At 30.7% G+C, this 12,169-nt stretch overlaps 1 long non-coding RNA gene across 1 annotated transcript; it reads left to right on the plus strand.

Moving 5' to 3' along the window:
* The first annotated feature begins 329 nt into the window (after nt 1-329).
* On the plus strand, nt 330-2,163 carry LOC132746892 (uncharacterized). Its single transcript, XR_009628044.1, has 3 exons — nt 330-703; nt 1,399-1,482; nt 1,723-2,163. It is a non-coding gene; the product is annotated as an uncharacterized LOC132746892 (long non-coding RNA).
* Nucleotides 2,164-12,169: the final 10,006 nt, after the last annotated feature.

The raw sequence follows: 12,169 nt of genomic DNA on the forward strand, positions 1-12,169 counted from the left end.
CATATTATTAACTCCTTCACAATTTCATATTGAAAATATCAAAATTGCTTTAAAGCTAACTCAGCCCAGCAAACACATGACGTTAAAATAACGTCAGATTACCGTTAGATTTTGGTCACGACGTCGGCGACCAAAATACGACGTAAATCTGACGTCCAAAAACCGATGTCTATTAGACGTTTCTTTTTGACGTCGTACTAACGTCAGGTATACTGGTCGGTTTCCTGACAGTAGGTAAAAAATTAACGAAAGGTAATCCTTATTCGCTGTTGTAATCATTTAAATTTTTTTTTAAATGTTATTTGGCTTACAAATTAAGTGTGTATATATATATATATACAAGTGCCTTTCGAAGACCACGTGCGCGGTGCTGCAACCTAATAAAACATATAGGTGGCGCTGTATATAGGTTAATTACATGTGTTATTGTTATGAAATCTATTTATAGCCACAGATCTGTTAACGAGTTCCAATCATTTAACGTTACAGTATTATCATTTGTGGTACATTATATGTATCAAAATCACGAGTTTTTAATAGTTCTTTAATATTTAATCATAGTGACAGGAAAAGGAAAGAAAACATAATTATAATTCGAATTTACAGCCACGTGGATGGAAAATTCAAATTCGTAGGCGTTTCGTATGTCAGGAATCGGGATGCATTGATAAAGTGAATATTCCAGATTTTCTTGAACAAAAAGGTCAGTTCAACTTATGTAAATTTATTTCTACTTTGTATTTGAAAAAAATAGCATGCATTCTTAGATTTAATTATCACTATTTGAACAGTTGAAGCAAAATGTCACACAAATTCGCGATAATGTTTGATAATAAATCATTTCAAATTTGGTTTGTTTTAACTCTGCTCGTGAAGAGTTCATAATGTGCCTTTCAGTATAACTAAAAAGAATGCTTAGTTTTCATATTCTTGTTAAACTCTGACGTTTTTGTCACTTAAAATCTGAGAATTGAGAATGAATTGATACGATTTCGAGCATTTCGGACTAAGACGTTTCGGTCCTAAATAACCCAAGACGTTTCCGTTTCAGACATTTCGGTATTTTCCCAAACGGTCCAATTTTTTATCAGAATAAATCTTACCTTAATGTGTTTTACACCAGATTTTAATATCATTCTAATAAATGAACGGGAAATAAATGAAAGAGCGAATTGATTGATTATGTAATATAGAATGAGGCTTTATATAATCATTAGTAGGAAAAATGTAATCAAAACAACATAAACTTTTTAACAAAACGTAGTACATAATCATACATTTATTATCAACAATTTCTTAACACTCTTTAATTTGAAACTATGAAAAATTTCAGACTTGCGTAACTGTTCTATTTCAAAAGTAGAATATACATAAGTTAGAATATAATTTTCTTTTCAGGTAGTTCAAGAGTTTGACATGCTCTCAAAGGTCGGAGGGGCAGAAATACGTGATAATGTAAAAAGAAACATGAATCATGGGAAGGTAAGATTTTGTAAATTCTATTACATACTATAATCCATACAAAACTGGAGTTTTAAAGCGTTTTTTTTTAAATTTTCAGTATTTATGTTTACTTTTAATTTTTGTTAAAGCTCACTTCTGAAAAGCTAGCAAAGTTGTTCATTAATTTAAGATAACTTTCAAAATTTCATAAGGCCAGATAACCATGAACAAATTTTTGCTTGTAATTTTTCCAATTTTCATAAATTTCTTTTTTTTCAGTGAAAATGATATCACAAATGTTATTGGACATTAACATGTTACATCCTCCGGACAGACGAGGGGTGGTGAGAGAAGGTCATATATCTAAAGGCATCACAGCTCCAAATTCGTGCTAATTCTCGTGGATATTTAAAAGTACATTTGTGTATAACTTTGTGAAGTAACTAAAGGGAAATAATTTATACGTTAGTGACAATTATCAAAAGGAGGTCAAAATATGAAAAATACTACTAAATGTTTTAGTAATGCTGTAGAAATATAGTTCAAATACTGAATATCTGTCATTAATTGCTTGAAACATTATTATCTGAATCTTTTAACTTTTCTTAAAATTATAATATTTTCATTATTTTGTTTGATAAGGCAAACTTTGATAGAAATATACATACATTGTTTTGTTCATTAATATTTGTATATGATTTCTTAGTTTCATTTATGTCATTGTTTTTTAAATACTTTTTGTTTTGTAATTAACTTATTTTATGTTTTATTTGGTTTAGTTTATGAAAAGTATTTAGCCTTGCAGAATTAAATAAAACTGTATGTATCAGCTTTAAATTGCAACTTTTTTCTTAAATAAAAAAAAAAACAACAACATAAAAACATATTTTTGCTTTTAGTTTTTTGTTATACATTTCATTGGAGTGAAAGTTACTTAAAAGAATGAGTTACATTACATTTGATCAAATCAGGATTAGCCAGAAAATATTTATAACATTGTAAACAAGGAGGATTAGGGAAATGGTCGGATTAAGGTCAGAAAATGGTCAAGTTTAGGGCAGACAAAGGTTAAGATTTAGATCGGAAAATGGTCAGATTGAGGTCGGAAATTGATCAGAAACTGGTTAGATTTAGGTCGGAAAATGGTCAGATTGAGGTCGGAAAATGGTCAGAAACTGGTTAGATAACGGTCAGATTTTGGTCGGAAAATGGTTAGATTTTGGTCAGAAATAGTTAGATAATGGTTAGATCCTGACGTCTATCTGACGTCAGATTATTACGTCAAAAAAACTTTCAAATCCGACCGTTTTTCCGACCGTCATCCGACGTCAGAACCTGACTTAAATCTGACGTCAGTATGACGTCTTGTGTTTGCTGGGAGTGAGAAAATGATTTTTGCATAAAGTAAACATAAAGTTACTGTCACATAATCTCATCTATATGTTGTGAAACAGATATATCAATGATATCACCTGACCTACATACAGCTTTTGATGATTTAAAATAAAATAATTGTTATTCATAAATTACTTTATATCTATTTTTTTATTTCAATAACAGGGCAATGATGACCCTATATCCAGACGTCACCATTGTTTGGAAATGATCATAACATTTTATAAACGTAGGTAATTGGGTGTTTCAATTTTGTCGTAACATATATGATTTGTGAAATATTTGTAATCGGATGCTTTAAAAGAAACAGCCTCATATGCAGTTTCACAGAATTGTTTCTTATGAGAGGACTTGAATAATTATTAATATTCCTATATGAGTCCATATAAACTTAGTGAACCCTGGTGCATGATAAATTTTGACCATCTTGTCCATGATTTATCAACTATTTGTAGAATATTACAAGATTATGATGATACATAATTAATGTCTATAATCCGGTACTGTAAATATAGAGAATACAGATTTATTACTTAAGTCTGTGTAAAATAAGTGATACCCATTTCAAAGCCATTTTAACTGCAGGAGCATCATACAATTTTATGCCTTTAGTTTAACACTAGAAGTTTTCATTCTGTTTTCCTATACAAGTCTATAAACCCGGGTGGCTCTTTGAGCAAGATTAATTTAATATGTTAAAGACACAAGATGATGAAACATGCTTAGTATCATGTTCTATGCTCTGTACATTTTGCTTTTTGAGAAAACTTTTTAAACATTTTTACTATGTAAAATCTATGTACACTAAGTGACGCAAAGAGCGCTTGGTGTAACTTTTAAAGAGGTCTTTTCTACTTGACAATGTTATACCGGTATGTTTAATATGTAAGTTCTAAGCATTGTAATTCTGCAAAAGAGGACTTACATGTGATTTCTTATATTTATGTTTTGTCCATTTAGAGAAAGTCACAAAAGGTCACACTTGTATGGATGAAGTGAAAACACAACTCTAGTATTTGAATGAAAATAGGGCATTTATTAAATGCCATAAAATATATAGCAACTAAAAAACGTTTTCACAAAAACATAACTGGGTGGAAAGAATGAATGCACAAAGACATAAAAAAACTTTATGTCACCATAAACTTCTATAAGTCTTTCAAAACTAAGTGCCCCTTGTGGCAGGCCTTTTAATCATGCTCCTACAGTCTAAAATGGCTTTCCCTGGTATGTTACTTATGTTTGCATAGACTTAAAACTGTCTTAAAAATCTTCTCCGTAACTTAAGTCTACAGAGCAGACAAATTATCATGAAATATCACTTTGTGATACCTCTATACAAATTATGAATTATTGGCATAGGATCAAATTATTAAGTTTATTTGGACTCCTATAGGAATATACATTTGTAACTACATGAGTCTTAGTGTGAAACAGTTCTGAGTACCTAGATATTGGGCATGTTTCCTTTGAAGCAACCTTTACAAATAGTTCATAGATCATAACTGTATGTGGTGAAAAAATATTGATTACTCCTTACATGATCTTATCTTACTTCTGTATTGAAGAGTTATGGCTATTTTCCTGCAGTGGGATCTTAGGTCAAGGGGGTTAGGATTTTTTAAAGGGGAAAATTTAATTTTAAGTCTTTGAAAAGACAGTTTTTTTTAAAATCCAAAACATCAGCAAATTTATGTTGGGTTTAAGTGTACCCAATTTTTATATACTTTATTTCACTTTAAAATTGATATGATTTTTCAGTACCTTAATTTTTTTTTGATTATTTTTAAAATCCCTGTCTAGGGTATGCTATTTTTATTAACAGGTTTCTAAAATTTTAAATTTATCTTAATTCCCAAAGAATTTTAAGTAGACATAACTTGAATCGTTCTGTAACAAGCCTTCAGTATGACTATGATATCTCATGTAAAATTCATTTTTCTCATTGTGTTGGCTTCAAAGCGATTTAAATCTTTTAGTAAAGATAATGTGAGGGAATTAATTTTATTCGTAAATAAGACAATATTTAACGCATGTTTTGTTGATGTATATTCAGTCTACTATCGTTACAATTAACTGATAATATTAAGAATATTGAAACAAGTTATATCTTGCAAACACATTTTATAACTGACTGTATACACATGATTGTATGTGCATTTACTGGTATTTTAGCACACCCGTCTAGACCTGAATGTAGACAAACATTCCTTAAAAACCAGTACTTTTTAACAGTAAATATTTTCCTAAGAATTCATAGAAAGTTTTACAAAAGTAAATAAATAAAATTAACTTCCAATTTTGTTGTTTTTTGTTTTTCAATCATCAGATAAATTTACCACACCCTCTTTGACAAAATGTAAAACCTACAGATTTTATGTTTACAATAAACACATAATATTAATTAGATATCAAAAACACTTAAAGAAGCTAAGTAACTTTTTTTGAGTTTTTGTACAATGACCTATTAGAAAACCATGTTAGAGAAAATATGCAAATATTGGCACTTTTTCTTTAGTATTTTTAAAGATACTTTTTGAATAAATAACTTAAAAAAGTTTGACTTACATGTGGTTTACATATATTTGATTATTTTTTATCGAAATATGCATATTTTGTGATACTTATTACATTTTGTATATGACAAAAGATATATATCAGTTTTGCATAAAATCGGCGGCCATATTGGACGCCATCTTTTGAATTCTGAAGAGGTATGAACGCGGAATGTGTTCAAGATTTGATTTTTGTAAAGGAGAACCTTTATACATGCTTTAGTGTAAGTTTCAGATCTGTACAAAAATTTCACTTTAATTCGCTATTATGTACGTCAAATTTATTGGCGGCCATTTTGAAAATGGCGGCCATCTTGGATGAGCAGAGATATTTTTGGGCCCACTTCACTTTTGGAATCTCTATAGTGTAAAGATGATTTCCTGAATGTTTCGTGCTTGTATCACAATTTGCACTATTTTGACAGGAGAGACCTTATTTCCCGCTCCACTAAAAAGGGTTGGTAAGCGAACAAAAAGGATCCTGATCAGACTGCGCGGATGCACTGGCTGGTCTTGATCAATGCTGGTCGCAAACCCATTATGTTGGTTTTGTCATTACACGGCTCAAATATTGTTCATTTTTTTTACATTTTTAACATGATGTATGATCACATCTTTTCTGAAAGAAGCAAAATTTAGTATGACGTCATTAAATTAATTATTGCCTGTAATTCCATTTAGTTATGATATTCTTTTCATCCGCATTCAGATTTAGTCCAGCTACAGTGAAAATTATATTTTACGAATTTCACTTGATGTTTATCAGAATATAATCACAGTAAAACACTGAAAAGCATGAAATAAATTCATTTCTTTGTTTTCTATTCATTTATTCGTTAATTTTCATTTGAATTAATATTTCTATTCATATTGACTAATATTAAATGTATCAAAAGAGAACAAATAGACAAATTAAGGTCAACTTCCCTCTGACAAGTAATAATAATTTTACCGAAGGTGAAGCAAAATTTGGGTCGAATTGACTTGGGAACAGTTTGATATAATCTAATTTCGGAATATCACGCCGTTAACCCATGTTGGTTCCCAGCAATTGCGCAAGCGCGAGAATTTATAAGGTAAATCGAAAACCAATCTGCCAAAAACCGATTTAGATGGGGGTCAAATGTCAAACACTATCAAATTTCACGGTGTTTCTTATAAAAGGAGTTAGTGATGTGGCAGTAAGAGAGAGAAGAAAAAACGCATTCTTTATCAATTTTAACGCTATTGATTTATTTTACATTGCGATTTTTGAAGGAATTATCTCGTAGAAATTCAACACTGTTAAATTCACAAAAGAATGGCTAGAATTTCTTTTGCATCTTTTGTGCTTTTGAATTTCGTACAACCGATTCCAGAAAGTTTTTGTTTTAGAAAAGTGGATAACAAAGGGGTTAAATAATTATTCCATTTTTACTTAAAGAGTTTACAAAATGTAAAGTATTATTTTTTAATTTTAAATTTTTTGACATTTATTTTTCATTATTGAATTTTGGGAAATACTGTAGGGTTTTTTTCTATAGTCATGCCATAACAGACTAAAAAGACAGTTTTACAAAGTTTGATGGGTTTCGTGCAATCTTTTTATAAAGTAAAAAGAAAAGTAAAATTTAAACAATTAAAATAATTTTTATTGGGGGTTTTTGTTTTAAAAGGGAAAGGAAAATTTTTAAATTTATTTCTTTACCTTAGGATAAATGTTTTTCTATCACAAAGATAATAATGAGACCAAAAATCAAATAAAGACGTTAAAGAAACAACAAAGAACTTAAAAGAATATAAAAACAAAACAAACACAATGGCGCCTTCAATGTGTCATTTTGAAAATACAGAGGGAGGAAATAAGAATGGGGTTAAATAGAGTGGGTGGACCAACGCTCGGGGTAAAAATACTATATTTGATATGGCAAATTCAAATCAACGTCAACAAACCTCAATGATATATGTCCATTTTTCAAAACCGATGATATTGTTTTAAATAAGCCAATTGTGTAAAATTTGCTATCACATAATGATGTGCATGGCTGGAACTTATATTATATATATAATAGATTCACGAATTCGAAAACCTTGCTAAACGCCGTTTTCCTGTACTTTCTGTACATAGCTCTGGGGAATTCACATAATGGAGTGTAATAGCGAACTCAATGTTTTCGGCCTTTTTTTAAAATTAAACTGAAATAAAACAGTTATTTCTTTATAAGAAAATAATTAAATATCATTGTATGAATATTTCCATACATAAAATAAAGTAAATATGCAAGTTTACGCAGAAAATAATCTTATTTAGTATGGAAGATTCCACTACGTCTGTTGAATTTTATTGATTTTCATTATAAACAATTTATTTTTTTGAATAATTTGCAATAGATATTAAACGAATATTGATAATTTTCAAAAAACTTCAAATTTTTTTTCACCTTAACGGTTAAATAATGATAGAAAAATAGACATAGCTCGTAACTGTGTTATGTACTTCATTTGGTGTAATTCCCCAGAGCTAAAACGGTAACGTACCGGAAAACGGTGTTTAGCTAGGTTTTTCGAAAAGGTCTATAGTCCGGATAAACAAGAGTGGTTTGCGTGAAAATTGTACCATAGCTCGTGTACTACATGATGCAGGATTGTTTTTCGAATAAAATCTCTTTTTTATCTTATGAAGAAAACACATTGAATAAATTGTAACAACCAAATTAGGTTCATACATTTACAAGTACCCAACCTTAAATTTAAATTTTACAGCGCCAGAACTCTAGTGTTAAAAGATTTTAATAATTTATATGTTGCAGATTACATACGGTTGTTTGTCTGCTATTAGCATATTCACGCGACTTTACCAGCAGTGAACCACACCAGGATAAAATGGTGAAAGACGTAAATAAAAGCACCAGTGACCTAAATCGGAGATAACTCGAGACATTTTCAGATATTCTAAAAAAAAATATTCTTTACGCCGGCATTGGTATGCGCCGAGCATTGGTCAAACCACTCTAATTGATGTGAAGTATAGGCTAATAATAGCATGCTTCGGGCCTTCTTTGTTTATATTTACAGAAATCTCCTATAGTGATGAAATTATTTTTGAGCATAATATATGACATCAACAGAAAGAAATTAAATATTTGTTTACTAGCACCTTTGTGAGAATTATTTCTCCCTGTTCATGTTTTCATATATAAACACATAATTTTTGAAGTCTTAAAAAATAAGCTACATATATATGCAAAGAACTAAAAAAAATTTAGTAAAATAACTTCTGTACTGGTCGGGGACCATCAACCGGACACTTTTTGAACATTTTTCCGTACAGATTTCATAATTTTTAACCTAGAGACCAACAAATTTGACGCAGTTCAGCTAGGTTCCTCTCCTAACTAACAAACTAGTTTGTTTATATCTGATTGTATAGACACTTATATCTGAGGCTCGATAAGGAGGGTATCAAAATTACCTAAATTGTCTACACTACAGTACCATGTGTCCGGACAGATATGTACATGACATGATTTAATTCAGATTAAAGCCTGGGTGTTTTGATTTTTGATTTTTAACATGATATACAATATTTCAGCAACAAATGCTGAAGTTTTGGATATTCTTTTGTTTACTCTGCATATGATTATAGCTTGTATATGAGGTCAGGCATTGCTTTCTTGACCCCCAAATCTCAATGTCAACATTCTTGAAATAGACATAAAAATATTACCATTTACGGAGGTTGAAATAAATCTATTTATTTAATTTTAGAAGAAACATGCTTTACTGTTGATAAAAAAAGTGACTGACAACCATTGAACAAAGAAATTACTAAATTAAGCATTTTAGGGGCCGTCCGGGTTTGGTGGTTGTCCGGTTTTGGTGGTCTCCAACCAGTATGTTCTTAAATTCATTGCGTCAACAACTGTCAGCATACAATTTATCAGTTATCAGAGAAATCTTCAAATTAAAATCTGTTCAGTGTTAAATAATTGTCAAAATATATAGTGCAGTGTTCCCATTCACGCACAAATGTACGTGAATCACGTATAATTTACAAAAATCACGCATGAAATTACAACTAGGTGCGTGCATGCACGTATAAAAATTGAAGTTGAACTGCCAAAACATTATCCGCAAATTCGAATCACAAATCAATATTCTACTCATAAATCTCTGAAATTGTTTACAAGACCGTAAAAATCGATACGACCGTAATTTAATCTGAGGTCATAACTCGGGTTTCCCAGCTGTGCTATTTTTAGGAATTACGGACATTTCGGACCACGGACGTTTCGGACCAGACACTTCGGACCAGATTTTTTGGTCATTTCGGACCATGATGGAGACACTTCGGACCAGCACATATGTTCCTTTTATGTGTAATTATTTGTTATTTCAGGATGTATTTAATATATTTTCTAATAATAAATGCAATAAATATTTGACATAGTTATATTTTATGATATTCAAAATGCACGCAGTAATGACCAGTCCAACGAGATTTTCACTTTTTCTGACAAGCTTATATTACCAATTGGCAATTTTTTAATATTGATTTTTTTAAACAATAATAGAATACCTTTAGAACTATATTGGTAAGCGTAGGACATATTTATGCGAATGTCCTTGATTCATACAAAAAAAGAGAGATAATGATACGCTATGTTTGATTTATCTTTAAAAGAATTGAAATTGATATACGTACCTGTTTAATCAACTATTTGATATTATGTACAATAAGTACACACACATACACCTATTTAAAGTCAATTTTAACCAAATTAAATCGTGTTCTAGCAGGTATTAAAGAACAACGACATCCTTGTCAATGCAGTTTTTCACACTTTTTAATTGCTGAATAGAACTCGTTTAAGTTACGTTTCACTCAATTAAAGAAGCATATGCATGCAATTTTCACATAATTTGACAACAAATATTTAATTGATTGGATTTGATTGGAATGCGATTAAAGTACAGTTTTAATTAACAATAAACAAACTGATTATAATTGTAAAAAAAATGATGTCCAGACTGCAATATTAAAAAATGTTTTTTTGTATATACTTTATAATATTTTTTTTGCAAACGTGTCATTAAAACGTTTTTGTTTTTTTTACCCTTCATTTATAGTGCAAAATATATTAAATCTAAATCGGGATAGGTGTAAAATCGTTCCATGGTGTCTCATATATTCTAAAGTTACACTTTAGTTTATAGAATAATTGATGCATTACATATAAAATAAATATTTATTCTGGTCCGACACGTCCAAAATAATGGTCCGAAGTGTCTAACACATGATCCCAAATGTCCAACACATGGTCCGAAATGTCCAAAACAATGGTCCGAAGTGTCTAACGCATGATCCGAAATGTCCAACACATGGTCCGAAATGTCCAAAAATCTGGTCCGAAATGTCCCTAAATATGGTCCGAAGTGTCCCAAAATCTGGTCCGAAATGTCTGGTCCGAAACGTCCATGGTCCGAAATGTCCTATTACCATTTTTAGCTCATGGACTGGTTCATAATTATTAACGACGCTTAGCGACGCTCTATATTAAACGCAGTAACAAGTCTACATCCGGGCAATACAAATAAGCCGTCTGAAATATTAAATAATCGCTGGAAAAGTTATTAAAAAATGCAATGCAATTTAAATGAATGGTTCCATAAAAGCGATTCCAGCGAAAAATCGCCGACCTTTACTCAATCCTCTAGCGCAAATCAAGAACCAGGCCCTAGTGAAAATAGTGTTGAACCCCCAAAAAGAAACATTGCAAACGATTTCAGAACTCCTGGTTGTCCGAATTTTCATGGCTTAGATTTGACAAAGACAACGGGAAAATGTTATGTTTAACATGCGAGATATATGAAAAAAAACACTTAAAACTGTCTGTGTTTAACTGACTTGCTTGTCTAAATTATAGTTTGTACCCCCTTAATATTCTGTGTACCCCCAAAATTATGACCTAGGGGGTACATGTACCCTCAAATTTAAATTCTAGTGGGAACACTGTAGTGTTTGAAATTAGCAGTAGTCCGCGAAAAAAAAATCTTGCGACAAATGAAGTATCTTATATTATGTTTTAATAAACAAAAGTTAGAAAAAAGAAGATATTTATTTTTTTTTATACGGTATATTTGATTTTTATGTGATAAGCCAATCAGGATTTTAAACCAGTTCAATTTCCTCCAGGTACAGTAGTATACTGGCATGCAAGTATTTCCCATTAGGCATAAAAAAATAGTAGTTACTTAAAAACTATGATTTAATATGCTCATCAACAAAATTATTGATTGTTACACAATCAATTTTGGCTTGTCACACAAATTATGGAAGTCGAATATGTTTTTAATATAGTAAAAAATTTAAGTAGTGAGGCTGATACGGGGTATTGAAATTTACCCATTACTCTCTATGAAGGGAAGTGTAGTTTCCATAAATAAATACAAACATCATACAGTAGGGTGAATGTGTCAGTTTACACGCAAAACGACGTTACGCTATATACGAACAGCACGTTACACGCATATACGAACGCACGTTATACGCACGCAAAACGAAACGAAATACGCAGACGCACGCAAACGATATACGCTAAACGAAATACTCTAAACGATATACGCACGCTAAAAACGCACGCAAAATGAAACGTTTCTATACCTTTATTAAAACATCGTAATATTTTAGGGTTTTAACAACTTTAGCTACATGTAGATCATTTAGCCCGATAAATTTTGATTATCATAGGGGTATAGATTCTATATGGTAGCTAGAATGTATTTTTAACGAGTTT

Source organism: Ruditapes philippinarum, unplaced genomic scaffold (assembly GCF_026571515.1).
Source record: "Ruditapes philippinarum isolate M1 unplaced genomic scaffold, ASM2657151v2 ctg13671_1_1_1_1, whole genome shotgun sequence".
Classification (NCBI taxonomy): Eukaryota; Metazoa; Mollusca; class Bivalvia; order Venerida; family Veneridae; genus Ruditapes; species Ruditapes philippinarum.